The sequence below is a fragment of the Elephas maximus genome, chromosome 6 (assembly GCF_024166365.1).
Source record: "Elephas maximus indicus isolate mEleMax1 chromosome 6, mEleMax1 primary haplotype, whole genome shotgun sequence".
Taxonomy (NCBI): Eukaryota; Metazoa; Chordata; class Mammalia; order Proboscidea; family Elephantidae; genus Elephas; species Elephas maximus.
In genome coordinates this window covers 4,720,117-4,745,173 of record NC_064824.1, presented here as the reverse complement: position 1 = coordinate 4,745,173, position 25,057 = coordinate 4,720,117, and the positions used below count along the sequence as shown (strand labels likewise).

At 42.9% G+C, this 25,057-nt stretch overlaps 1 long non-coding RNA gene across 2 annotated transcripts; it reads right to left on the bottom strand.

Moving 5' to 3' along the window:
- Window positions 1-9,178: 9,178 nt before the first annotated feature.
- On the bottom strand, window positions 9,179-24,962 carry LOC126078503 (uncharacterized). Of its 2 annotated transcripts, XR_007518050.1 has the most exons (5): window positions 24,673-24,962; window positions 23,990-24,253; window positions 23,586-23,794; window positions 17,039-17,130; window positions 9,179-15,919 (listed from the first exon to the last, which is right to left on the bottom strand). It is a non-coding gene; the product is annotated as an uncharacterized LOC126078503 (long non-coding RNA). The 2 variants fall into 2 exon arrangements; XR_007518049.1 differs by having other exon boundaries at window positions 9,179-17,130.
- Between the last annotated feature and the right edge of the window lie 95 nt (window positions 24,963-25,057).

The window sequence follows — 25,057 nt, the reverse complement described above, 5'->3', positions numbered from 1 at the left end:
CTGGGGCAGATTCATTTATTGAATCTGCAAGCCTGGCTCCATTTGTTTATTTTGAACAGAAATTCTGACTGTACTTTGGGTCTTATAATAGGATATATTTTGCAGAGGAATTAATTATGCAGTGGGATATCTCTAATCTCAAGATGGAACTTGGGTGTTCTCCCTTCTGAGGGACAGCAGCCCTTCCTCAAGTTTTATGGCAGCCTCTGTGAGTGCCTTTCCCAAAACTATAGCAAATAGCATCACATATGTGTCCATAAAAGGCTGGCTTTTGTGTAGAAGGGTACTGGGCCTCAGATAAGAGCCAGGATGGACCCTTCTTAGATCTAACTCAGGAGGAGCTGAGGATACTGAGAAATTCTCAAGGGCTCCTGGAGAGGATGGCTGCTGGGCCTCAGGTGTTGGTTGGATGCAGATTATGTTCAATGGCAACCATAGACTATAAAAGCATTCAGCTGCCTGGAGGAAGAGGGCCTAACCTGGTGTTTAAGAAGGGTAAAGCCCTGCATGGGGTTGAATAAAACAAAACAGCTACCCCGGAGTCCCTGTGTGGTGCAGTCAAGCACTCAGTTTCTAACTGATAGGTTGGTGGTTCAAATCTACCCAGAGGCACCACAGAAGAAAGGTCTGGCAAACTATTTCTGAAATATCACAGCAGTTGAAAATCCTCTGGAATCTGTGCATAGGAAAGGGGGAAAAAGAGAAATCTCCAATAAAGGTAACAACATAGGCAAATACAAGGACCTAGTATATGGTATTTTCAGGGAGTAAACTCAATAATTTAGTTCCACAAGCAACACAACATCAAGTGCACAAGAAATAAATACAAATTAAACCTATCAGATATAGAATCTACAATGACATAATTCGAGACTCAACAACAGAAAGGAGGGAGGGAAAAGCAAAACAGAATAGAGTTTTAGTATATTAACATTGTATGTTCCTTGTTTGTATGTTAAATGTTGGCAAAAAAAAAAAAAAAAAAAACCAGTGCCGTCGAGTTGATACTGACTCATAGCAACCCTACAGGACAGAGTAGAACTGCCCCATAGAGTTTCCAAGGAGTTCCTGGTGGATTGGAAATGCTGGCCCTTTGGTTAGCAGCCACAGCACTTAACCAGTATACCACCAGGGTTTCCTAAATGTTGGCAGCAAGCAAAGTAAGTTGCTGCAGTTGTAAGTTGTTCAATGTAATATTTGTAGTAACCACTAATACTTAGGGAAAATACACGGAAAGGAAGAAGGAAGAAATCAAAAAGGCTCAACACAAAAAAAAGCAGCTAAACACACACACACAAAAATAACAAGAATGGAAATAATTGGACAAAGAAGATATGTTGTTGTTGTTAGGTGCCATTGAGTCAGTTCCAACTCATAGTGACCCTATGTACCACAGAACAAAACACTGCCTGGTCCTTAGCCATGAAAACAATCATCGTTATGCTTAAGCCCATTGTTGCAGCCACTGTGTCAATCCACCGTATTGAGGGTCTTCCTCTTTTTTGCTGACCCTGTACTCTACGAAGCATGATGTCATTCTCCAGGGACTGATCCCTCCTGATAACATGTCCAAAGCATGTAAGATTCAGTATCAACATCTTTGCTTCTAAGGAGCATTCTGGATGTACTTCTTCCAAACCAGATTTGTTCGTTCTTTTGGCAGTCCATGGTATATTCAATATTCTTTGCTACAATTCAAAGACATCAGTTCTTCTTTGGTCTTCCTTATTCATTGCCTAGCTTTCACATGCATATGATGCAATTGAAAATACCATGGCTTGGGTCAGGCACACCTTAGTCTTCAAGGTGACATCTTTGCTTTTCAACACTTGAAAGAGGTCTTTTGCAGCATATTTGCCCAATGCAATGTGTCTCTTGATTTCTTGACTGCTGCTTCCATGTGTGTTGTTGATGGGTGTTGGTTGGTTGTTGATTGTGAAAGAAGATATAAGACGCACAAAAAACAATCAGCAAAATGAAGAAAGATGTATTTCATTTTTAGTAATTACCTTAAATGTAAATGGTCTAATATCTTCATTCAAAAGACAGAAAGTCACAGAGTGGATAAAATTAAAAAAAAAAATCCATCTTTGTGCTGACTACAAGAGACACACCTGGGACACAATGATACAAACAGACTGAAAGTGAAAGGATGCAACAGAATATTCCAAGCAACTAGTAAACAAAAAAAAAAGCAGGGGCGTCCATACAGATATCAGATAAAATAGACTTTCAATGAGAATCTATTATAAGAGATAAAGAAGGATGTTACATAATAATAAAAGGATCAATTCATCAAGAACACATAACAATTATAAATACATATGCACCTAACATTGGTGCTCCAAAATATATGAAAAAATACTGAGTGATATGAAAGAAGTAATAGACAACTCCACAATAATATTTGGGGACTTCAAAACACCACTTACAATTCTAGACAGATCATCTAAAAAGAAGATGGGTAAGTACAAAGAGGACTTAAATAATACCATAAACCAACTAGACCTAATGGACATCATCATAACATACACATTTTTCTCCTCTGTACATGGGTCATTTCCCAGAACAGACCATATGCTAGGCCACAAAAGAAGTCTCAACAAGTTTTGAAAGACTGAAGTTATACAAAGTTTCTTCTCTGACTAGAAAGGAATAATATTAGAAATTAATAGCAGAAGCAAGAAAACACGCAAATTTGCAGAAATTAGACAACGCACTATTAAATAACTATTGGTCAAGGAAGAAATCAAGAGTGAAATTAAAAAATATCTAGAAATAAATGAAAATATATCATACCAAAATTTATAGGATGCAGCGATCAACACTACATTAACAAAGAAGAAAGATTTCGAATAAATAGTTTAATCCTACAGCTTGAGAGACTAGAAAAAGAAGAATAAGCTAACCCTACAACTACTAGAAGGGAAGAAATAATGAAGATCAGAACAGATATAAATTAAATAGAGAACAAGAAAACAGTAGAGAGAATCAAATCCAGAAGTTGGTTCTTTGAAAAGATCAATAAAATTGACACACCCCTTGCTAGGCTGACAAATAGAGAAGATGAAAATAAAATAAGAAATGAAAGCAGAGACATTACAGTAAGCCAAATGGAGTAAAAAGGATCATCACAGAATACTCTGAACAACTGCTGCTGTTGTTTTTGTTAGGTGCCATCAAGTTGGTTCCGATTCAGTGACCCTATATACAACAGAATGAAACAGCACCCGGTCCTCCACCATCCCCACAATCATTGCTGTGCTTGAGCCCATCTCCGCAGCCACTGTGTCAATTCATCTCATTGAGCGTCTTCCTTTTTTTTTTTGCTGACCCTCTACTTTACCAAGCATGATGTCCTTCTCCAGGGACTGGTCCCTCCTGATAACATGTCCAAAGTATGTGAGACTTAGTCTTGCCCATTCTTGCTTCTAAGGAGCATTCTGGTTGTACTTCTACCAAGACAGATTTGTTCATTCTTTTGGCAGTCCAAAATAAGTTCAATATTCTTCACCAACACCGTAATATAAAGGCATCAATTCTTCAGTCCTCCTTATTCACTGTCCAGCTTTCACACGCATATGAGGCAATTGAAAACACCATGGCTTAGGTCTGGTGAACCTTAGTCTTCAAAGTGACTTCTTTACTTTTTAACACTTTAAAGAAATCTTTTTGCAGAAGATTTGTCCAATGCAATGTGTTGTTTGATTTCTTGACTGCTGTTTCCATAGCTGTTGATTGTGGATCCAAGGAAAATGAAATCCTTGACAACTTCAGTCTTTTCTCTGTTTATCATGATGTTGCTTATTGGTCCAGTTTTATGTTGAGGTGTAATCCATACTGAAGGCTGTGGACTTTGATCTTCATCAGTAAGTGCTTCAAGTTCTCTTCCCTTTTGACAAGCAAGGTTGTGTCACCTACATAACGCAGGTTGTTAATAAGTCTTCCTCCAGTCCTGATGCCCCACTCTTCTTCATATAGTCCAGTTTCTCAGATTATTTGCTCAGCATACAGAAGGAATGCTCCTTAGAAGAATGGCGAGACATACTTTGGACATGTTGTCATAAGGAATCAGTCCCTTGAGAAAGACATCATGCTTGGTAAGGTAGAGGGTCAGCGAAAAGAGATGGATTGATACAGTGGCTGCAACAGTGGGCTTAAACAGAACAACGATTGTGAGGGTGGTGCAGGACTAGACAGTGTTTCATTCTGTTGTACATAGATAGGGTTGCTATGAGTCAGAACTGACTCGATGGTACCTAACAACATAACAACAACACAGATCGAATAGGTATGGTGAAAGAATATAACCCTGACGCACACCTTTCCTGACTTTAAACTATGCAGTATCCCCTTGTTCTGTTCCAATAAATGCCTCTTGATCTATGCACAGGTTTGATCTGTATGAACGACTGTACTCCAACAAAATCAATAACTTTGATGAAATGGACAAATTCCTAGAGACACATAACCTACCTAAACTGACTCAAAAGGAAGTATAAAACCAAAATAGAACCATAACAAGCAAAAAAATTGAATCAGCAATAAAAAGCCTTCCAACAAAGAAAAGTCCAGGACCAGATGGCTTCACTGGAGAATTCTATTGAACATTTAGAGAAGAACTGACACCAATCCTGTTTAAACTCTTCCAAAAATATACTGCCTCTTTCTATGAAGCCAGCAATACCCTGGTACTAAAGCCAGACAAAGACACCACAGGAAAAGAAAACAACAGACCAGTATCCCTTATGAATATAGATGTCAATTTTTTCAACACAATACTAGTAAAGGGAATCCAATAACGTATTAAAAGAATTACATATCATGATCAAGTGGGATTTATTCCTGGAATGCAAGATTGGTTCAACATTAAAAAATCAGTCAGTATAATACACCACATTAACGAGACAAAATAAAAGAACCACATGATCATCTCAATTGATGCAGAAAAGGTGTTCAGTAAAATTCAGCACCCTTTCTTGATAAAATCTCTTAACAAGATAGGAGTAAAAGGAAAGTTCCTCAACATGATTAAGGGTATTTATGAAAAAAACCAATAGCCAATATTATACTCAATGGAGAAAGATTGAGAACTTTCCCCTTGGAAGTTCACTCTCATATTCAATATTGTACTGGAAGTCCTAACTAGAGCAGTAAGGCAAGGAAAAAGAAAGAAAATGTATCCAAATAGGAAAGGAATAGGTAAAACTATCCCCATTCACAAAGGAATTGATACATACACAGAAAATCCCAAAGAATCTACTGAAAAGCTTCTGGAACTACTAGAGGAATTTAGCAAAGTTGCAGGATACAAGGTCAACATGCAAAAATCAGTTGGGTTTCTATACACCAGCAATGATAAATATGAAAAGGAGATTAAGAAAACAACTTTATTTATAATAGCACCTAAGCAGGCGCTCCTTGGAAACTCTATGGGGCAGTCCTACTCTGTCCTATAGGGTCGCTATGAGTCAGAATCGACTTGACAGCAATGTGTTTTGTTTTGTTTTTAAGATAATAAAATAGCTAGGAATAAATTTACTCAGATATGTGGAAGACATATACAATGAAAATTACAAAACACTGCTAAAAGATATTAAAACCCAAACCCAAAACCAACCCATTGCCATCGAGTCAATTCTGACTCATAGCAACAGTATAGAGCAGAGTAGAACTGCCCCATAGGGTTTTCAAGGAGTGACCTGTGGATCTGAACGCCAACCTTTTGGTTAGCAGCCAAACTCTTAAACACTGCGTCATCAGGGGTCCAAAAGAGACTAAAGAAGACCTAAATAGATGTAAAGATGCTCCATGATCATGTATTAGATGACTTAACATAGCAAGCAATCTACAGATACAATGCAATCCCAATCAAATTCCAACAGCATTCTTTGCAGAAATGGAAAAACTAGTCATCAATTTTATATGGAAAGACAAGAGACACTGACTAGCCAAAGCAATTTTAAGAACAAAGTGGAGGCCTAACACTTCCTGACGTCAAACCATGTTACACAGCTACATTAATGAAAACAGCCTGGCACTGTTTTAATGATAGGTCAGTGGAATAGAATTGAAAATCCAGAAATAAATCCAAATATCTATGGTCAGTGGAGCCCTGGTGGCACAGTGATTAAGTGATATGGCTGTTAACCAAAAGGTGGGCAGTACAGATCCACCAGCCGTTCCTTGGAAACCCTCCACGTAAGTTCTACTCTGTCCTATAGAGTTGCTATGGGTCAGAATTGACTTGGCAGTAGTGGGATGGGTTTTCTAGTTATGGTCAATAAGTTTTGACAGCCCAAATCCACCGTTGGGAAAGAAACAGTCTCTTCAACAAATGGTGCTGGCAAAATGATTTCCCCATGCAGAAAAATGAAACAAGATATATACCTCACACTATACACAAAAATTAATTCAAAATGAATCAAGGACCTAAAATTTAAATCTAAAACCATAAAGTTCTTGGAAGAAAATATAGGAACAAAGCTTCAGGACCTCATTTTTTTCAATGATCAATTATCAAACACAACAATGAATGCATGAGCAACAGAAAACAAAATAGATAACTGGGACCTCATAAAAGTTAAATACTTATGTTCCTAAAAAGACTTTATCAAAAGAGTAAAGACGCAGCCTACAGACTGTGAAAAAATCTTGGGGAATGATATAGCTGATAAGCGTTTAATATTTAAAATATATAGAAAATGTCTACAATTTAACAACAAATAACCCAATCAAAAACTGGGAAAAGAACATGAACAGACGCTTCACCAAGGAGGATATTCAAATGGCCAACACACAAGTTAAAAGATGCTCAGCATTACTGCCATCAGAGAAATGCAAATCGAAACCACAATGAGATACCATGTCACTTCCACTAGGATGTCCAAGATTAAAAAATAAGTGTTAGAGGGGATGTGGATAAACGGGAACCCTCATCTATTGCTGGTGAGACTGCAAAATGATGCAGGCTTTGTTGAATACAGTCTGTCAATTCCTCAAAAACATAAAGGTAGAGCTGTCATATGACCCAGCAATTCCAATCCTGGGTATATATCCTAGGGATCTAATAGAAGTGACAAGAACAGACATATGCACACCTATAAGAAGAGGACTTGATGCACTTACTGATGAAGATCAAAGACCACAGCCTTCAGTATGGATTACATCTCAACATAAAGAAAACAAAAATCCTCACAAATGGACCAATAAGCAACATCATGATAAACAGAGAAAAGATTGAAGTTGTCAAGGATTTCATTTTCCTTGGATCCACAATCAATAGCCACGGAAGCAGCAGTCAAGAAATCAAAAGACGCATTGCTTTGGGCAAATCTATTTCAAAGGACCTCTTTAAAGTGTTGAAAAGTAAAGATGTCACCTTGAAGACTAAGGTGCACCTGACTCAAGCCATGATATTTTTAATTGCATCATATGCATGTGAAAGCTGGACAATAAATAAGGAAGACTGAAGAAAAGTTGACGCCTTTGAATTGTGGTGTTGGTGAAGAATATTGAATATATTCATGGACTGCCAAAAGAACAAACAAATGTGTCTTGGAGGAAGTACAACCAGAATGCTGCTTAGAATCAAGGATGGTGAGACTGCGTCTTAACAGACTTTATACATGTTATAAGGAGGAGTCAGTCCCTGGAGAACGACATCATGTTTGGCAAAGTAGAAGGTCAGTGGAAAAGAGGAAGACTGTCAACGAGGTGGGTTGACACAGTGGCTGCAACAATGGGCTCAAGCATAATGATTGTGAGGATGGCACAGGACCAGGCAGTGTTTCATTCTGTTGTGCATACGGTCACTACGAGTTAGAACCGACTCGACAGCACCTAACACAACAACGTTCACATAGTAAAAAGATGGAAACAACCTAAGTGCCTATCAACAGATGAATGGATAAGTAAAATGTAGTAAGTACATACATATAATTGAATACTATTCAGAAATAAGGAAAAATGAGTTCCCAAAACATCTTGGAACACTGATGAACCTAGAGGACATTATGTTGAGCACAGTAAGTCAATCCCAAAAACCAAGTATTGTACGTCCTTAATTTCATGAAATGACATGAACAAGTAAATATAAAGAAATTAATGTTCATTAGTGGTTACCAGGGGTGGTGGTAGTGAGGAAGTGGAACAAAGGGCTTCACTCTCTAGATAGTAGACACATATTTGTTGTTGCTGGGAAAGTTAACACTAAATGAGGGTGAAATATGCACAGCTTGATGAAGGTAGCAAACCCTGATGGCGTAGTGGTTAAGTGCTACGGCTGCTAACCAAGAGGTCGGCAGTTCGAATCCACCAGGTGCTCCTTGGAAACTCTATCTGGCAGTTCTACCCTGTCTTATATGGTCGCTATGAGTCGGAATCAACTCGATGGCAGTAGGTTTGGTTTTGGGTTTTGATGAAGGTAAATGACGTAATTAAAAAGTATACAAGAAAAAAGGACCTGTTGGTAATTTGATATGGCATATATACTTTTGGAACAACAGCAAAACAACCAAAAAATATATGTGCGGGTATATATGTATGTATTCCTTTTGTGGACCGTGGGACAAACATCGCCAACCTACATTTCCCCCCTTGAAGTTTCTTGTGAACCTGCTTTTCCACTTATAGTGTCTGCTGCTGCAAGGCCAGGACCTGTATAGCTATTTAAGAAGGAAGAAATGGGCATGTGCGACAAATCACTGTTTTTACAGGGTATATTGTATGAGGTGGTGCTGAATCAATATTTTTAGTAGGTAAAACATGTTTTTGATAAAAAATTTCTGACACATTTGTCCCTTTGGATCCTGGGGAGGACAAATATGTCCCTCTGGACTCTGAGGGTAGGATTGGTGGGATAATGCAAAAAAAAAAAAAAAAATCCATACTTCCTACCAAAAATTCAGACATACTCAATGATTCAGTATGCATTCTACTAATGAAAACACATGGTATCAACAAAACTTTCAAAGCAGAAAAGAATTGGGTTTTGAAAGGGGCATGTAGACATGTATTTGTATAAAACCTAAACCAAACCTACTGCCATTGAGTCGATTCTGACTCATAGCAACTGTATAAGACAGGGCAGAACTGCCCCACAGAGCTTCCAAGGAGTACCTGGTGGATTTGAACTGCTGACCTCTTGGTTAGCAGCCATAGCACTTAACCACTATGACACCAGGGTTTCCATATGTATATAGACATGTGTATATAGGTGTTTGCATATGTATATGCATCTATGAGACTATATGCACATATTGTTGTTTTGTGCCATCAAGTTGGCTCCAACTCATAGCAACCCTATAGTACAGAGTAGAACTGCCTCATAGGATTTCCAAGGAGCAGCTGGTGGATTTGAACTGCTGACCTTTGGGATAGCAACCAAGCTCTTAACCACTTCGCCACCAGGACTACATATATTCATATATATAATAATGTCTTAGGCAGTGCTCTCTAGAGAAGGAGACAGAGAGAGAGAGAGATTTGTCTCAAGGAAATGGCTCACGCAGTCATAGAGGCGAGCAAGTCCCAAGCCCGTGGGTCAGGCATCAGGCATCAGGCATCAGGCTTCTCCCGACTCATGTAGCTGCAGAGGCTGACAAACCTAAATCCACAAGTCAGATAGCAGGATGCTGGCTCATGGCTGCAAAGGCTGACAAATCCAAGATCTACAGGTCAGACGTCAGGGTGCTGACCCAAATCCCCGAAACTGGAGGTCAGATGCTGATAAGCCAAATGCTGAATCCAGAGCACAGCAAAAGCAAGCGACCTTTCCCAGAAAGTCCACATAAGATGAGGGCCACACCCTCAAGGAAACTCCTTTTGGCAGATCTCATCATAAAAGTGATTACATTCTATCATATCTCATCATGGAGGTGATTACATCATTATACGTCTGCCAATCTACATGAGAACTGCCATACTACTGAGGAGCATGGCTCAGCCAAGTTGACACAAAACCTTAACCATCATAGTCCACCCGTTGTCAACCTGGCACCTGTACACGTCTCCTTAAACCATACATATCTCTGAATGAAGATGATTATAAAGTCATACTTGTGCCTAACAATACAACTAACACATGTTCAACCAAAAATATACTAGCCCTGTTTAAGTGAAGAAAACAAAAATATTTGATGCACACACACAAGAAATAGTCATAACAATTATAGTCCTCATTTCTGCAACTGGTCAGGTGGTTGTAACTGGTGTTTAGGACTACCTTCTTCCACCACCCATTATTCCCTGTGCCCTCAGCAAGCACCTCAGCTGGTCCTGGTTCTTTGCCTGGTGGGGTGACCCAAACCTTCATTCCTGAAGGATCTGGGCCATTAGTATTCATATCAAAATTGGGTTGGCATAGTTTTCCATTGACTTTAATTACAGGGCATGGTAGTATTAAGAGACACCCTAAGAGATCTCCTGCATTCCAGACATACTCTTCTTTACCTCCATTATGTAACAGCAATCCAATTTGTTCTTGGTAATCAGGATCAATCACACCAGCCAGTATGGTAACTCCCTTCTTTGCCTGTTGATCCAGAGGCATAAGGAGCCCAAAGTGGTCAAGTGGCATTCTTAACTTCCAGTTCAATGGAATCAGTGATGTGTCTCCAGGTGAGAACATTCTTCCCTTTGGAACTAAGACCTCTAGACTCACAGAGCATAGGGTCGTGGGGACAGGAAGCAAAAAATTTACAAGTGGGTTACTAGTAATAATAGTGAGTGGTGCCACTCCCATTTCCACCCCTTGATTCCTGGACCCACGAATCCTGGCTATGGGAGAAACGGCACCATATATTGGACTCTGGTTTAGAGCATATATAGGCTCATGGAGAATATTGCCCCAGCCCTGCAAGGTATTGCCACCTAGCTAGCACCGTAATTGTGGTCTTTAGCAGGCCATTTCCTCATTCTATCAAGCCAGCTGCCTCAAGAAGATGGCAAACATGGTAAGACCAGTGAATTCCACGAGCCTGGGCCTATTACCACACTTCATTTGCTATGAAGTGAGTCCCTTGATCCAAGGCAATGTTATGTGGAACACCATGATGGTGGATAAGGCATTTTACAAGCCCACAAATGGTAAAAAATCTCTGCAATCCCTCCGGGAATATGGTATTGCTTTTGGTTTACCATTTTCCTAGGTAGGAGCAGTTCTTATGGCTTCCATTTGGCTTTTCCTACCATAATAGCCCTTACTCCACTTGTCAGGAATCCAATGTGGGGTTTCTGCCAGTTGCTGAGTGTGTGTGTATACACACACACACACATATATTCCAATTATGCACTGAGTATATATATTCCAATTATGCACTGAAACTGGGGAAATCACTACAGGATGTTCAGGACCAACTGGACCTACTGTGAGACAGATATGAGCTAACACTTCATTAATAATGTGGTATCTGTATGCCTCCACTCTGACTGGTGGGCCACAGTGACATTTTGGGTCTCCTGGTAGCAGTGTCAGTTCAGATCCAGTATCCAGTAATCCCCGAAAAGTCTGATAATTTCCCTTTCCCCAGTGAACAGTCACTCTCATGAAAGGCCATAAATTCCTTTGGGGTAGGCTTCGAGAAAGAGTAGCAGTATCAATTTTTGGCAGTGTAATGGGATACTTTCTCAAGGAGACTCGGCCTCCCCTTCATTCAAGAAGTTCTAAGTCTGTAAACTTGCTCAAGTGTTGGAATTGATTGAAGGGCCGTGACTCTCTTTCCATCTTTTCTTTCACCACTTTGTCTAGTGAAAGTAGGACCAACCAACCAGCTTCCTTATACTTCTCATTCTGACAAAATTGTAAAAAGGTATTAAACATGTGATCACCCAGAGCCTCTCCTCTCACCAATACCTGATCTACTGGTGTTTATATTTTATGTATTTCTATTGCCACTTCACACCATGGATTAGCAGTGCCCTCTTTACTACTGGAAGCAGAGTTGTCAACATCTTTAAGACTATTCAGGCTTGGAAACTAATTTAGAAAACTCATTCTTACAATTTTATTTTTCTAGAATCACTCTCAGTACCAAATGTCTTCAGCTGGGTATTCTAGAGAAGCAAAATCAGTGCAGTATATGTGTATATACCTATACCTATACCTATACCTATACCTATACCTATACCTATACCTATACCTATACCTATACCTATACCTATACCTATACCTATACCTATACCTATACCTATACCTATACCTATACCTATACCTATACCTATACCTATACCTATACCTATACCTATACCTATACCTATACCTATACCTATACCTATACCTATACCTATACCTATATACACATAACAGAAGAAAATTAGAACAAGTCCACAAGAGCCAAAGTACGACCTTGAGTATATCCCACCTGAATTTAGAGACCACCTCAAGAATAGATTTGATGCATTGAACACTGATGACCAAGGACCAGACGAGTTGTGGAATGACATCAAGGATATCATACATGAAGAAAGCAAGAAGTTATTAAAAAGACAGGAAAAAAAAAAAAAAAGACCAAAATGGATGTCAGAAGAGACTCTGAAACGTGCTCTTGAACACAGAGTAGCTAAAATGAAAGGAAGAAATGATGAAGTCAAAGAACTGGACAGAAGATTTCTAAGGGCATCTTGAGAAAACAAAGTAAAATATTATAATAACATGTACAAAGACCTGGAGATATAAAACCGACAGGGAAGAACACGCTTGGCATTTTTCAAGCTGTAAGGACTGAAGAATACATGCGAGCCTCAAGTTGCAATACTGAAAGATTCTCCAGGAAAAATATTAAATGTTGCAGGAAGCGTCAAAAAAAAAAAAAAAAAAAAATGGGAGGAATACACAGAGTCACTATACTGAAAAGAATTGGTCAACGTTCAACCATTTCAGGAGGCAGCATGTGATCAGGAACCAATGATGCTGAAGAAGTCCAAGGTGCACTTGAAGGCATAAGCAAAAGAACAAGGCTCCAGGAACTGATGGCATACTAATTGAGATGTTTCAACAAACAGGTGCAGCACTGGAAGTGCTCACTCGTCTATGCCAAGAAAATGTGCAACAGAACCTCAAATTCCTAAAAAAAGAAAAAAATAGAACTACTGGACAAGTTGAGACTGGAAGACTCCCCAAAACCATTGCCCCGAGATATTCTTTAAACCTTGAACCGAAATTAACCCCTAACATCACCTTATAGCTAAATAACAAATTGGCTCAAAAAATAATGAATTTCACCCATAAGTGCTGTGCTCCTTTAAAAAATCACCTATATGAGACCAAATGCTCAACAATTACTTTAGAACAAAGATGAGAATGTGAGGGGCCAGGGAAGCTAGATTACTGGCAATGAAATAACCAGGATGAAAATAATGAGAATGTCCCTGCATTGTGAAGAATGTAACCAGTGTCACTGAAAAACTTGTGTGTAGAAATTGTTGAATGGGAACCTAAATTGCTGTGTAAACCTTCACCTAAAACACTATAAAATAGTATTTAAAAAATAAATAAAACCCTATGAAACACAGTTCTCCTCTGCACACATGGAATCACCATAAGTTGGAATTGACTTAATGGCAATTTTGTATGTGTGTGTGTTTCTGTGTGTCCAGGCATGGGCCAATAACTTGAAATTTGCCTCCAAAAGTGGAGGGCACCGAGGGACCAAAGAAAGGGGTGGGCAACTCCAGTGTGGCAGTGAAGAAGTGTATTACTGGACACCTGCTGGACCAAAGCAGATCTCCGCACCCCACGGTGGGAGGGCAGAGGTGGTTGAAAAATAGTGGCTCCATGCCAGGGGCTTAGATAAGAATGCAAACTGTAGTGAACTATCAGACCATGCGAGAGTGCCCATGTTTGGCCTTGCAAAGTCTGCTTCCCTTTCAGTCCACCTCTCGATGCCAGCTCTTAGAATGTGGCACATTTTCTGTCTTGTGCCGTAGTACGAGAGACCCCGTTCCCCCCACACTGGGTACCGTGTGGTGCTCACACATGTGAAAGAGATAAAGTTACTATGTGCCCAGAGCAGGAGGAAGGCTTCTCTGATAAGAAGGAACCAGGAGAGAAGGTGACTCAATCCCCAGCCTCCTCTTCAGAGAATGCTATGGGCCCAAGGCCTTTACTTAGGCAGCCTGGATAGGAGGCACAGAGGCAGATCACTCCCCCAACAGTCCATTCCCGACTCCCATCAGGGTTCCAAAAAACAAACCAAGTCCTGGTATGTCCATCACCCATTTTGGATGTTGAACTGCACATCTGTGGTTTGGTGCATAAGATGTTACCTCCGTGCATCATTGAGGCAGCATTTAATGAGGGTTCCTAGTAGGATGGCCCCCAGAAGATTGATCAGGCCTGCTGGGAGGAGAGATCCCAACCAGCCACCCCAGCTGTAGCTTAATCCAAGCCAACCGAATATATCAAAGGGCTGTATTTGTCCAGTCTTATCTATGTGAAACATTCCCTCAATCATTTATGCAAAAACAGCATCTTTCTCCCAACATGGTATATTATATAAACATTAGACATTCCAGCACCAGTAATACAAAAGCTCCCTTTCTCAGCACAATTGAACAAGGTATTATCATTACCAGACCAGGCTAATTCAGCCTTGGTGTAGTCAGTCAATATACATTGGACCATCTGGTCATATTCTGCAAGTCTTCCATGAGTAATATCAAACTCAGTCTTAAAAGTACCATTCTCAGAGTCAAACCATCTAGTCCTGTGCTTTTCACATTTTTAACACACAGAGAGAAATTTCCTTCTAAAGTTGGAGCACTCCCCACAGGCAGCTTTCATACTTCTAAAGATGTTTTCCGCAAGTAGTGGTGTCGACCGTATTCATTTACCACAGGTTACACATTTACACCAGGTTACACATTCATTTGGTCCACTAGGCATCCTCCTTATTGACAGATCAGCTGGAACAACAGAGGGAGATGACCCAGTTCAAATATTGCAGAGCCAACATTTGGTCTGATTGGTAGCTCTAGCAAAAGCCTGTGTCATTGGGACCCATGGATAAGGGGCCTGTCCATCACTGTGAGATAATCTCGGAACAAAAAGAAACAACATTAACAATCCCCCCCTTCCACTCACCTGTCTTCCGTGGAACTTTCGGTGACGGTTGTCCAGGTATAGCCACCCAGGCTGTCTGTCCTAATCTTGAGGCAGTGACCTTTTGTCAGTAACAGTTGTATACAAACAAACACATTTTATAGAACAGTTTGATCAAATAAGAAATGCCCTTGCAGGGAACTGCTGCATTGAGACCCCATACTGCTTGCCTGAGATGTAAAGTGCATGCTGGGCCTGTCTTGTCCCCTCCTATCAGCTGTTTAAGCCTGTCCACTACAGTGCTCAATTGCCCCTATGGCTTGGGGGTGATGTACAGCGTGAAGAGTTCATTCAAGATCCAGTGGAAGCCTTTGTATAGGGTAAGAGGCCCCGATATGATTTATCTGCTGAGAATGCCCTGGCCTGTTGGCTCAGGAATCTGTTCCTGGGCGGGTTTTAGCCTTGGTCATGGTCTCATAGGCAGGTCAGATTTTCTGTGCTGTCCAGTGTTTTTCTGATGATGGTGGCAGTCCGTGTGTGTGGGCCCAGTCTAGAATGGTGTGTGAATCTTCATGGGTCATCCTCTCTTAAATCCAGGAGGTGGTTGGTTGCTCTGGAGCAGAGGATCCTTCAGCCTCTGCAGCCCATTGGCAAGAGCTGTTTTGGTTGTTTTCCCCTCTCAACATAGGGGCCTTTCTGGTGACCATCCACGCAAGTAACAAAAGCTTATCAGGAACAGAACTGACTTTTTTTTTCCAGATGTCAGTCTGAGGATTGTCAGTGGCCAGACTGAATGGTCAGGCTATTAGCTATTCCCCATGTCACAGCTTCGGTGTGCCCCACTAAAAACGGCCTTAACTGCAGTAATTCCCATCAGGGCTTGGAGGCAAAAGTTTACAAAGGTATAACTTAATATATTGACATCATCAATGCATATAATAGAAATCCCTATTAGGGACTTATCCATAGTTAGGCTTGGGCAAGGATCTCAATAATGGTGACCTCAGACCCAAAAGCTTTCCTCATTTTCAAGTGTAAAAGAGATCACAAGTCACATGTGCAATGGTATCTAAAAACCCAAGATATACAATTCTTTTCATTTCCTCATTGAACTTCAATCGTAACATAAGGCCTTTGGTTTTCCCCGGTGACAGAGGGACCTAGGCTTAATCCTTGGTCTTAATTATTTCTGAAAGTCAGAAGATTTGGGCAAAGTTGGCAGAGCCCTCAGTCATTTGTGGAGCCATGTGTCCACCATACCAAGTGCAAGCATTGGTTCAGTAACCCAGTAGCCCTAAAATAGGGCCCTCCTATTTTAGTTTTCCCCTTACTATTGCAGCTGTGACTGTGTTGCTGTTCAATTACCTTGGCAGAGGCAGTTATCAGAGAATTCCAGAGACGGCCTCTAAGGTCTTTTCAAGGTTGCTCAACACAAGCTTTTTACTCCTTTTTTTGGTTGTTTCTTCTGTTTTAACTCCTGCTTTGCACTAGGCCTTACAGGGTGTTCTCAGTGCCAGGGACCTGCTTAGCCCCTCCAGCTATCTCTGGAGCGCTTGTTAGAGCGCTTTGAGCAATGGCTAGGGAATTGTTCCCCTAGCCCTTGAATTTCCCATCATTACAAACCTGCAGGAGAGCATTTCTAGTTGCTTATCCTGTTCGCAGATGTGGATGCTCAATACATCAGTCATGGCCACACACAACTGCCACACATCCCTTTCCAACTGCAACTCTTCCTGCAAAGCTCTTATGTGCACTTAAGCAGCTTGGTAGGCTTTGGTGGCCATCCCACAGCCGCTACTGCACTCCTAGCTTCTTTTCTACACTTATGAAGATGCGTGTCTGCCCACAACTGGGCTATGCCACTTGGCATTTCCTGGGTGTCCCTGTACTCTGGCCAACCCGGGATTTCCCCCACGGAAAAGCATATGGGCCAGACCTCCCTGCATGGATGTCGCTGGCCAGCCCAGATTTCCCCTGCAGGTGCCTCACGCCACTCACCATTTCCTTGGACTCCTAGCTGGCTTGCCAATTGTCCAGGCACGGGCCAGTAACTTGAAATTTGCCTCCAAAAATGGAGTGTGGCATAAGACCTAAGAAAGAGGAGGACAACTTCAGTGTGGCAGTGAAGGAGTTTATTAGGGAGACTTATGCATGAGGAAGTCCTGGGTGGCCACAGGACCAAAGCATATCTCCATACCCTTAAGTGGGAGGGCTGAGGTTTTATAGTGGTGGTGGACAATAGTGGCTCCATGCCAGGGGCTTGCATAAGAATGCAAACTGTAGTGAACTAGCAGACCACATAAAAGTGCCCATGTTTGGCCTCACAAAGCCTGTTTCCCCTTCATCATATGTGTATGTGTTTGTTTTGGGTGCATTTGTGCTTTGCCCAGGCTCAAGGAGAGCAGAAGGGCTGGCATTCCTGGATGTCACTGGTTTGGAACTGCTGTAGCTGAAGGTCTATATAAATTCTGTGAGGTCAGACAGAAGATGAAACTGGAGGGTGGTGGCCTGTGCCATGCTAAGGAGTCAACTCTGGTGCAGACCCTCACTCTTGGACTCTGAACCTGACTCAGTGAATGCTGGGTGTCGGTCCCTGGAGGAGTTGGTTGCTGAGGTTAGTTGGTAGACATAACTGTTTGCCATCAGCAACGTACATGCTTATGCATATTGTGCAGTTGACTTTTATCCAGATATTTTGTGATCTTAAACTCACTGTAAGCAAAATTATTATGAAAAAGTGCTTAACAATTACAGAAGGAATTTTTTCAAGGGAAAAGATTTTGTAACATGAGCCCTTTACTAAGTCATAAAATTATTTAGAGGCTTGTGGAAAGGTGGCATTTTTCTGGTGATCCTCCTCAAGGCTAATTCTGGCCCTTGAGGTCACAGCCTTCTTACATATGTACATGTGTAAAAATGGCGTAGAGGAGACATCTGACATCTTGTCGAACTTCACAAGGGGGAAGGAGAATCGTTATCACTATCAATGGCCGAAGGCTGGTTGCCGTGATGCACAGGTCAGACACGCCTCCACCCTCCAATCTTTTTTTTTTTCCAACAGTTCCGACACCAACCGTCTCTTTCATGGCACTCTTTACTTCTCTGCTGGGTTCAATAATTTGTTTTACTGGCCATGCAGAACTCACAGTGTTTATTGGAGAAGTAACAGGTTACAATTCAGGTTCAGGAATGCTCAGGATACAATATTTCGATCAGGACAACCTCTTCTCAGCCATGCCCACAGGCATGCCTCTCTCTGGCCCCTCAACCTCTGCCCTACTCAGGCAAGTGTTATAACGTTCTTTTAGCTCTGCTGTTAAGTGCTCAGAGGCACCCCAAGCCATCAGTAAGTCTCGGCCCAAAGGTGCTCAGCTCTCTTCTCCGTGGATTGGGGAGCCTAGCTCTTAGAGGTATCCACTCCACCAGCAAGCCTCCTGCCTGAAGACACTCAGCTTTCTTGCTCCATGGGCCAGGAAGCCCACCAAGCTGTCTCCTGCCGGTCTCCTGGTTCTGCTGCCTCCCACACTGCTATCACTGCACCATCATCTCTTGCTATCTATTCTGTTACAGCTCCCTCTCTCTGTATCTCCTGGATTTAGGAGGTTCTCAGTGCAGGGATCCTGGATTCAAAGGATGGACTCTATTTGGCTCTTGCTTCTTGGTGGTGGTGAGATCCTCCCTTCCCACCTCTGGGATGGCTCATCTTAAGCCTAGCAGGTGGGCAAAACTGACCAATCCCCTCGTTAGGGTTCCATACACCTTATTTGCGTGGTACTACCCCCACATGGGTGCCACGCACCGTATTTACATTATTAGCAAGCAATCCAATCCCCTTGGTAGGCCACAAGCATCGGTGGGAGTTACAAAGACTATGACTAAAAAAATATTAAGTAACTCATTTTACCGAAATATTGTTATTTGTTTTTAACAGGAGACAAACTCAATGCTTAATAATCATATATTGCTATGATTTCGGAGCCTCATTTAAATTAACTGACAGAAGAAGAAATCAGAAAACCTCAGTGGCGCATGCCCCCAGCATGCGTGGACACCAAGGGCACAGCCCTGGGAGCCAAAGGTCAGGTCTCTTCATATCCACCCACTGCCATTGAGTCAATATCAACTCATACCAACCCTGTAGGACTAGAGTAGAACTGCCCCATAGGGTTTCCAAGGCTATAAATCCTTACAGTAGGAGACTGCCACATCTTTCTCCCTCAGAGCAGCTGGTGGGTTCGAACTCCTGACCTTTCTATTAGCAACTGAGTGCTTAAACTACTGCACCACTAAGGCACCTCATCTCTTCATACAGGGATGAGAAATGCTCACATCCTGCCATTTCTCCATATCTCAGATTTCTTTTTGTCTAAAAAAGAAAAATAATTCCCCATATTCCTATCTCATATGGTTATTAGGAGGGGCTAGCTTGGGTCTCTGTTTAGCTTAGGAAAGCTTTCTTTAATTTCTGTGACTATTGCCTCTGTTCCAACCTTCTGGGATTTCTATTTACACAAATTGAACTTCCTGTTTCTATCCTCAGTGCCTCTCATCATTTTCTTTTTTTTTTTTTTTTTTAACATTTTTCTCTCATTTCTGGGAGACTTTCTCAGTTTTGTCATCTGCTTTGTTTTTCTGGTTTTATCTAACCTGCTGTTTCTTGCCATCATTGAGGTTTATGATTCAGTGATCATGGTTTTCATCTCCATAAAATTTTTCCAATGTCCCCTTGAAGCTTAAGAACAGAAAATCAAGGATTTTCTAAGAATGTCTCCTTGCCATGGCTGTAAATTCATTTCTAAAACCATATGCTCTTCTTCTGACTGGTCATTTTCTTATAGGTGAAATTTCTCTGTTTCCTCACTCTTAAAGACAGCAGTCCTTCCCCAGCACTGGCTTGTTGTCAAGTAAGATTGTTATAACTGCGCAAATCCTTCAAACACAGATGAAATAGGAAGTGGAAAGTTAAGCTTTCCTGTAATGTATACCAGTAATTCAGGAATCTAAATACTTTGAGGCACTATCAGCAGTCCCAACAGCAAACTTTGCCTCTCCACCAGAATTTCTTCTCCATGTTTGCAGGGCTAGGCAGGAATTAGCCTGATGTGGGAATGTCCCCACACTCTGCCTCACAAGGCTGCAGATGCCAAGGATAAGCCCCACCGTATCTGCTTTACCCTCAGTGGAGCCAGCAGTGCGAGGATCGCTGCCTTGGATCTCCAGGGTAGCTGATGCACATGGCATCACATGATATCCTCAGGAAGGGCCTGCAGGGTTTGACCAAGCTTGTTCCTGCTTGCCTCGGGCTCATACTGTTATTCCACAAGCCAAGAGATAGTTCTCTCCTCAAGCCAATTCCATTTTCATTGTGTCTGGTGGCTGATTCGTGGGTAGGACCTTTCTCCAGTTTTTAGTGCTGGTAATGATTGTCCGTCACTACAGCGAGAGTCTTAGAAGGGATAACTTGGATGACTTTGCTCATATCATATCTTACTCAATATCGGGATCCACTGTATCATGCCCTGCACAAAGGATGTTCACAGTATCGCTTGCCAATGATACTGATGATATCCCAGCAGGAATTGTCTGGACAATCCTCAATAATGGGAAGGAAGAGAATTAGCAGTTGCATAACGGTTCAAAGCACGGTGGTATGCACTGGAACCAATTTCTCCACTTCCTAGATGTGTGACCTTTGATTATTCTGAGCATCCGCTTTTTCTAACTGAAAATGGACCTAATAATAGTACCTATCAGATAAGGTTGTTGTGGAGATTAAATAATATATACAAAGCACTTAGCACATACCAACCCAAACCAAACCCACTGCCATCGAGTTGATTCTGACTCATAGTGACCCTATAGGACAGAGGAGAACTGCCCCATAGAGTATCTAAGGAGCGCCTAGTGGATTCAAACTGCCAACCTTTTGGTTAGCAGCCATAGCTCTTAACCACTACGCCACCAGGGTTTCCACTTAGCACATAAAAAAAAAAAGCACATAGTATATGCTTAATAGCAGCAAATATTTCCAACATTGCTAGGCACTGTTGCATAATTACATATAATTTTATTTAGTCCTCACAGCAATCCTGCAAAAGTCGTTGCTAGTATCAGTATTTGGTAGGTGAGAAAAGAAATACTCAGGATGATTAAGTAAGTAATTTGTGCAAGATCACAACTAGTAGGAGACAGAACCAGGATGTGAACCCAGATCTTTCTGGCTTTAAAATCTTTTTCATCTAGCACTGCTGTAGAAATGGAAGTACAAGCTTAGGAGAGACAGGACAGAAGCCAGTCCCTAGGCTCAGAAAAATTCCATTCCCATTCTGTTTTGGTTTCTACATGTGTGGTTAAATTTCATCTCCCATTTTCACATCATCGAAACACTGATCCTTCTGTGCTGACCTTTCTGATAAAGACATTTCAGGTTGTTAATTTATATATATATGTATAGAGAGAAAGACAGCCTATAACTTCATGGGGCAAGAATCTTCCCAACACCTTGCACTAATATCAGCTGTCATCACCACTGTGGTCTTACAAAATGCCATCCCTTTTCCGTACTGGAGCTCAGATGAGGACACTCTGCCCTTCCCTACAGTGTAGCTGATGCCAAGCTAGATGGTTCCATAAGACTTTACTGAAGTCTTGGGAAGATTTAAAAGAGAAATGGTCTCAGAAAAAGCATGGCGCTCAGCTGTCTGCTGACACAGTGGCTTATGTAGGCTAGGTTCCCCCAGGCTGCTGTCATCTGGGGCACCAGCTTTGTACCCTCCACTCAGGAGCAATGATTAATCTTCTCAAAGTCCTGACCTCCAAAGAGGGCTGAGAAAGAATCTTCATGCCTGGCTGGCCTTCTGCTCAGTTCCCACCCCCATTCACTCCTCCATAGTTACTCACCTCCCAAAGCACCTAGTGTGTGGCAGGCACTCTGCACACACTGGGAACACTAGTGGGTAAGGCACAGAGCTCATGGTCTATGGGAACAGAAAACAAGTTGTAGGAAGGAAATAAATAAAGTCTCTCTAAGGAAGTAAGCTTCACTGAGACATGAAGGTTGAGAAGGAGCCAGTCCCATGAAAAGCAAACAGAAAAGCATTCCAGGTAAAAGAAACAGTAAGTGCAAAGGCCCCGAGGCAAGAAGGGGAAACAGAAAGGTGGCCACAGTGGCTGGAACACAGAAGGGTGATACGAGGTGCAGAAACAGACCTGGCCAGATTACATGGGGCCTTGCCAGCCTTGCCAAGTGTGAAGGGACCCCTCTGCAGGGTCTGAAACAGGAACGTGACACGGTGTGATTTGTATTTTTGGAAGTTCCCTGAGGCTGCTCTATAGAACGAGTTAAGAGACTATCTTCCATTATGGTTTTGGGAGCAGTGGAGTAAGAGACAGAAATACAAAACTTTGAAATATACTTTGAAGGTAGAAATCACAAGACTTGCTGACGGATTGGTGGGAGAAGTCTCTCAATCTTTGACTCATACTGCAATGACTATTTCCTTTCTAAGCTATTCTTCCCACCCACAAGGGCTTAGCTTGCAGGGCTCGGCAGGACCACCCCATCTGAATCCAGGAACTAACTTCACCTTGCAGAAAGCCCCACACCCAGGAACAAGGGGACAGGAAAGAATGGTGGTAGCAGTGGGAATGTGGGCCAGCCAGGTATGGGAGTTGTAAAAATGGCCTGAGGAGGTATCTGACCTCCTCCAACCCCACAAGGGGGAAAGTGAAACAAGATCAACGGCCCAATGTTGATTCCTATGAGGTGGAGGACAGACAGGCCTCCTCCTCCCTCTGCCATCTCTACCAATTCTGACACCAACTGTCCCTCCCACAGCACTCTCTACTGGGTTTGATAAAACAAACAAAAAAACAAACCCAGTGCCGTGGAGTCAATTCTGCGTCATAGCGACCCTATAGGACAGAGTAGAACTGCCCCATAGAGTTTTCAAGGAGCACCTGGTGGATTCGAACTGCCGACCCTTTGGTTAGCAGCCGTAGCACTTAACCACTACACCACCAGGGTTTCCAACAATTCATTGCAATGGCCACAAAAAACTCACAGGCCATACTTATGATTATGGGGTTTATTAGGGAAGCACATTAAAATTCAGGCTCAAGAACACTCAGAATACAGTTCTTCCATCAGGATAGCCTCTTCCTGGCCCTCAGTCTCTTCCCAAGGGCACTCAGGTCTCTCCCTCTGTGGGCAGGCCAGGAAGCCCAGGGCGCTATCTCCTGCTGCTGTTCTTCCTTAGTGGTGGTGGGCTCCTCCTCTCTGCTCTGAAATTGGCTCTTTTTAAAGACAGAACTGACCAATCCCCTGGTGGGCCACAATTATCTTATTTGCACAGCCCCACCCAATTACCTGGGTGGGAATCACAACACCATGGATAGAAAGTCCACACACAAAAGTAATCAATCCTACCTCTGATAAAGAGTAACAGTGAACAGATCCAACAGATTAACAAACTCAGGGACTTAGGGAGGGTCTCAAAAGTTTAACTTTGCCTATTTACTGAACACCCAACACCACTGGTATTACCTTATACATGTACAGGGCTCTGTATTTGACCTAGAACTTTTGCATCCATTGTCCCAGCCTCCTGAGTTGTTAAGGCGGATGTTAATATACTCATCTGACAGTGAGATAACAGAGCGCCAGCACTGTGTGCGGAGTGTGACCCACAGAAAAATCAATTGTACAGCAGGCTCCCCAGCACTTGTGAATCCTGACCGGAGATGGGACATCATCTGTTAAGATACAAGGTTGATTATTAGGAAATAGTAGGCTATGGTACAAACCTAGGAGCACATTTGGCTTAGGGATGGGGAAGAGGGAAAGGAAATGGACCCAATATGAAAGGAAGGGAAAGACTGACCACTTTTCTAGCGCCCCCATACTAGCTGGTGGGCTGGGGCAAGGCACCTGCCACCTTTCGTGCTCACCGTTGTCTGCACTTCCATCACTGTACACCAGAACCGGTTCCCTGGGGCTTGGCCTGGTGATGATGCCGTCAGGAGGGGATCAGGACTTCCCCACACAGCTGGCCTTCAAGGTGAGACCAAGTCTCCCACTGTCTCTTGCCTCCTGGATTTTGTATTTCATATAAGTTACTTCTTGACTACCGCCCTTGTTTGGAGCTTTGGAGGTACCTCACCCTGTGCTCACGAGTGTCTGGGAGGATCAGAGGAAAACAGTAGCTCCCTCACCTAAAAAAATAATAATAATTAAAAAATATGTAATCCCATGACCTCCGTTTTCGTTTGCGCCTGTCACTAGACTTTTCCAGATACTTTTTAAAGTAGCTTTACGTGAACTGTGAGTCTACTTTCTATGTAGTCCCCGCAGAGACCCCGGCCGGCCCGTGGATCCCGGGCAGGGCGCATTCTGCCAGCTGGCTGTACGGAGGGTCGCGGGTCCCCTGGGGGCCGCGTGCACAGTTGGCTTCCGAGTCTGGCTGCGAGGGGCATCTTCTAGCCTAGCGCCCTCCCAGTACCCTGGGAGCGCAGCTGCCCTGCCGGAGTGTCTGCCCAGGTCGCTCCCGTAGCAGGCACTGGACCTCGCGAACTCGGCCTGTAGCCACAGTTTCCTGCCCCAGATGTGCCTGGATGCTCCGCAGCGGTCTGACCTGAAATCCTTGCAGAGGAATAGCCAGCGCCGGCCATCTCCACTCACTGCCAGGCTGAGGTGCAGGAGCGTCCCTTCGTTGTAACGATCCCGTCCCAGTACAAGCCTGTGAATGCTAGGGGTGGTGGCGGCGGCGGGGACGCAGCGGTCCGCGGAGGGAGGCTGGCCCGGGGCCCCCGCACGCAGCGCCCGCCGCCGCCGCTCCAGGTCTGCGTGCGCGCGGGCGTGAGCGCGTGCCGCCCGGGCCCGCAGCGGGGTTGCCGGGGACGGTTAGCGCCGGCCGGTAGACCGGGGAGTGGGCGGCCAGCGGATGCCCCCGCGCCCTACCCGGTGGGCGCCGGGCCTCGCTTCGAGCCGCGCGCGCGCAGCACCTGCAGAGGGATCCC